The sequence below is a fragment of the Schistocerca serialis genome, unplaced genomic scaffold (genome assembly GCF_023864345.2).
Source record: "Schistocerca serialis cubense isolate TAMUIC-IGC-003099 unplaced genomic scaffold, iqSchSeri2.2 HiC_scaffold_1242, whole genome shotgun sequence".
Lineage (NCBI taxonomy): Eukaryota > Metazoa > Arthropoda > Insecta > Orthoptera > Acrididae > Schistocerca > Schistocerca serialis.
Window position 1 is genome coordinate 545,001 of NW_026047450.1, and position 5,000 is coordinate 550,000.

Consider the following 5,000-nt stretch of genomic DNA (forward strand, 5'->3'; position numbering starts at 1 on the left):
ACCTTAACCTAACCTATATCGTACCTTAACCTAACCTATATCGTACCTTAACCTAACCTATATCGTACCTTAACCTAACCTATATCGTACCTTAACCTAACCTATATCGTACCTTAACCTAACCTATATCGTACCTTAACCTAACCTATATCGTGCCTTAACCTAACCTATATCGTGCCTTAACCTAACCTATATCGTGCCTTAACCTAACCTATATCGTGCCTTAACCTAACCTATATTGTGCCTTAACCTAACCTACGTTGTGCCTTAACCTAACCCATATTCTACCTTAACCTAACCTACGTTGTGCCTTAACCTAACCTACGTTGTGCCTTAACCTAACCTACGTTGTGCCTTAACCTAACCTACGTTGTGCCTTAACCTAACCTACGTTGTGCCTTAACCTAACCTACGTTGTGCCTTAACCTAACCTACGTTGTGCCTTAACCTAACCTACGTTGTGCCTTAACCTAACCTACGTTGTGCCTTAACCTAACCTACGTTGTGCCTTAACCTAACCTACGTTGTGCCTTAACCTAACCTACGTTGTGCCTTAACCTAACCTACGTTGTGCCTTAACCTAACCTACGTTGTGCCTTAACCTAACCTACGTTGTGCCTTAACCTAACCTACGTTGTGCCTTAACCTAACCTACGTTGTGCCTTAACCTAACCTACGTTGTGCCTTAACCTAACCTACGTCGTGCCTTAACCTAACCTATGTTGTGCCTTAACCTAACCTATGTTGTGCCTTAACCTAACCTATGTTGTGCCTTAACCTAACCTATGTTGTGCCTTAACCTAACCTATGTTGTGCCTTAACCTAACCTATTTTGTGCCTTAACCTAACCTATGTTGTACCTTAACCTAACCCATATTCTACCTTAACCTAACCTATGTTGTACCTTAACCTAACCCATATTCTACCTTAACCTAACCTACGTTGTGCCTTAGCCTAACCTATGTTGTGCCTTAGCCCAACCCATGTTGTGCCTTAGCCCAACCCATGTTGTGCCTTAGCCCAACCCATGTTGTGCCTTAGCCCAACCCATGTTGTGCCTTAGCCCAACCCATGTTGTGCCTTAACCCAACCCATGTTGTGCCTTAACCCAACCCATGTTGTGCCTTAACCCAACCCATGTTGTGCCTTAACCCAACCCATGTTGTGCCTTAACCCAACCCATGTTGTGCCTTAACCCAACCCATGTTGTGCCTTAACCCAACCCATGTTGTGCCGTAACCCAACCCATGTTGTACCGTAACCCAACCCATGTTGTACCGTAACCCAACCCATGTTGTACCGTAACCCAACCCATGTTGTGCCGTAACCCAACCCATGTTGTGCCGTAACCCAACCCATGTTGTGCCGTAACCCAACCCATGTTGTGCCGTAACCCAACCCATGTTGTGCCGTAACCCAACCCATGTTGTGCCGTAACCCAACCCATGTTGTGCCGTAACCCAACCCATGTTGTGCCGTAACCCAACCCATGTTGTGCCTTAACCTAACCCAATTTGTGCCTTAACCTAACCCAATTTGTGCCTTAACCTAACCCAATTTGTGCCTTAACCTAACCCAATTTGTGCCTGAACCTAACCCAATTTGTGCCTTAACCTAACCCAATTTGTGCCTTAACCTAACCCAATTTGTGCCTTAACCTAACCCAATTTGTGCCTGAACCTAACCCAATTTGTGCCTGAACCTAACCCAATTTGTGCCTGAACCTAACCCAATTTGTGACTTAACCTAACCCAATTTGTGCCTTAACCTACCCCATGTTGCGCTGTAACCTAACCCATGTTGCGCTGTAACCTAACCCATGTTGCGCTGTAACCTAACCCATGTTGCGCTGTAACCTAACCCATGTTGCGCCGTAACGTAACCTAAATTGCGCCGTAACGTAACCTAAAGTGCGCCGTAACGTAACCTAAAGTGCGCCGTAACGTAACCTAAAGTGCGCCGTAACGTAACCTAAAGTGCGCCGTAACGTAACCTAAAGTGCGCCGTAACGTAACCTAAAGTGCGCCGTAACGTAAACTATATTGCGCCGTAACCTGACGCACGTTGTCGCTTAACCTGCTCTGTAATTGTTATGCGACACGTTAAAGTAGTGTAGTGTTGCCTAACCGCAACCCTCGCAATATAGTTCGCTACCCGCACTGCCCGGTCCCCTGTGCATCGCGTCATGTTAAACACCTTGCAGGTGTTGCTGACTTTCCACATGCTCCTGTTATACACTGTAATGTGGATAGCAGCGGGACGTACATCCCCCCCCCTTCCCCCCTGCCTTCGCAAGCTGGTCGGTGAGAAGTGTGCATGTTCAATGCCCTTCGCATGCCGAAGTACTCAGCCTACGTTGTGGTACGGCCTCTCACCTGTCCGCGGATGTACGCAAAACCCACAAACTGTACTGCACATTGGTCCGTATGTACTGAATGATACATCGTGGCACATGTGTGACCGTACGACGACTGCGCCTAGCAACGGCGGACCATACAGTCCAAATATTGTGCACGCAGCTACGTGTCGTCTCCCTTTAGGAGCTGGATTGCAGTGTGGTACGCCATACAGACGTGTGGGAGGAACGGACGCCCTGGATGGCGATCAGCATGAGCAGTCTGTTGATGTAGTGGAGCGTGTATTCGGACGTAGTCGTCTCTTCTCACACACTGTGATAGCATGTTGCACCGCGTTCCACATCTGCGACATGCTGCAGAGGCCGGCTGACAGTCGTTCGCGCAATGGACACCGCATACGTACGGTGGCTACCTTCCACGTGTTCTCTAGGCGTGCACATGTTGTTGCGTCTATGTGGGCAGACGTAGTGTGTTGTGACACCTGACACAGGCATGCAATACTCGTTGCAAATGGCGATGGACGTCTACGTTTGCTGGTGACTTTACGCAAATGAACAACTGGTAACCCGTTGTGGTGCGGTTGTTCTCGCTAGAGGTGAATCAGTGTTGGCGACGATCGGTCGAGCTATTAACCGGTTGTTTCAGGGATACCCACCATGCCCACGAACGTGAAAGGGGACCCACCATGCCCACGAACGTGAAAGGGGATCTGGGTGTGAGGCGATACGCGGCGGTGGCTGGGTGGGACCGTCCCCGGCCGGTGAGGGGGGGCCGCCCGGCGTGCTGGCAGCGCGGTGCGTGGGCGCACGCGCTACAGCCGGCTGGTGGGGGCGGCCAGTGGCAGGCGCGCCGGCCGACGGACGCGGCAGGCGGCGCAGCTGCGCGCCGGCGCCCCCTGCTCGCGGCGCCTTGCGGCCAAAGTAGGTCCTCGCGGGCCCGGTGCGAAGCGCGGTGGCCATCTGCAGTGTGCTGGTCCGATTGAGGACTGTGTGCGCTGAGGATGCGCCGCCGCCCGGCGCTCGGCGCCGCGACGCCGTCTGCTGCTCGGTCGCCCCAGCGGTTCTCGCAGGTGGTTTGTATCGCAGCTGTGCGGACGTGTTGGCGCGTGCGCTGTGCTGGGAGAGTTCGCATCGGCACCCAAGTGGGGCTTTTGTCCTTCTGTGGCGCTGGCGTTGGAGCTGCCGGTCACCGTAGGTGGCGCGTGTTGTCTCCCGCCGGCAATGCCACGACAGCACGCTCCCGGGCCTCTGTCGGCAGCGGCAAGCTCAGTTGGGAGCACGGGTGGTCGCACCTAAAGCGTCTACTCGCCTAACTCCGGGCGATTGCGCCTCTCTCGAACCCGACCAAGTACTTAGGACGGCGCTGCGCGCCGCCGGGACCTGAGAGGGTTTCGAGGTGTGTTGTGCAGGGGAGCTCAGCCTCCTCCTGTTTGCAGAATAATTGAGCGGACGCTTGCGTGTTCGCGCGGGCCCCCGGGACACACTCCCGGGCGGCCGGCTGCTCAGCTCTAGTTGACGCAGCTCCCTGGTTGATCCTGCCAGTAGTCATATGCTTGTCTCAAAGATTAAGCCATGCATGTCTCAGTACAAGCCGCATTAAGGTGAAACCGCGAATGGCTCATTAAATCAGTTATGGTTCCTTAGATCGTACCCACGTTACTTGGATAACTGTGGTAATTCTAGAGCTAATACATGCAAACAGAGTCCCGACCAGAGATGGAAGGGACGCTTTTATTAGATCAAAACCAATCGGTCGGCTCGTCCGGTCCGTTTGCCTTGGTGACTCTGAATAACTTTGGGCTGATCGCACGGTCCTCGTACCGGCGACGCATCTTTCAAATGTCTGCCTTATCAACTGTCGATGGTAGGTTCTGCGCCTACCATGGTTGTAACGGGTAACGGGGAATCAGGGTTCGATTCCGGAGAGGGAGCCTGAGAAACGGCTACCACATCCAAGGAAGGCAGCAGGCGCGCAAATTACCCACTCCCGGCACGGGGAGGTAGTGACGAAAAATAACGATACGGGACTCATCCGAGGCCCCGTAATCGGAATGAGTACACTTTAAATCCTTTAACGAGTATCTATTGGAGGGCAAGTCTGGTGCCAGCAGCCGCGGTAATTCCAGCTCCAATAGCGTATATTAAAGTTGTTGCGGTTAAAAAGCTCGTAGTTGGATTTGTGTCCCACGCTGTTGGTTCACCGCCCGTCGGTGTTTAACTGGCATGTATCGTGGGACGTCCTGCCGGTGGGGCGAGCCGAAGGCGTGCGACCGCCTCGTGCGTGCTCGTGCGTCCCGAGGCGGACCCCGTTGAAATCCTACCAGGGTGCTCTTTATTGAGTGTCTCGGTGGGCCGGCACGTTTACTTTGAACAAATTAGAGTGCTTAAAGCAGGCAAGCCCGCCTGAATACTGTGTGCATGGAATAATGGAATAGGACCTCGGTTCTATTTTGTTGGTTTTCGGAACCCGAGGTAATGATTAATAGGGACAGGCGGGGGCATTCGTATTGCGACGTTAGAGGTGAAATTCTTGGATCGTCGCAAGACGAACAGAAGCGAAAGCATTTGCCAAGTATGTTTTCATTAATCAAGAACGAAAGTTAGAGGTTCGAAGGCGATCAGATACCGCCCTAGTTCTAACCAT

The 5,000-nt window shown here is 52.5% G+C and overlaps 1 non-coding gene across 1 annotated transcript in view; it reads left to right on the forward strand.

Annotated features, from left to right (window-relative positions):
- The first annotated feature begins 3,878 nt into the window (after positions 1-3,878).
- The window catches only part of LOC126436615 (small subunit ribosomal RNA), a 1,909-nt gene continuing 787 nt past the window's right edge, over positions 3,879-5,000 (forward strand). Inside the window, exon 1 of the ribosomal RNA XR_007580804.1 lies at positions 3,879-5,000. This exon is cut by the window's right edge and continues 787 nt beyond it. This is a non-coding gene — a ribosomal RNA (small subunit ribosomal RNA).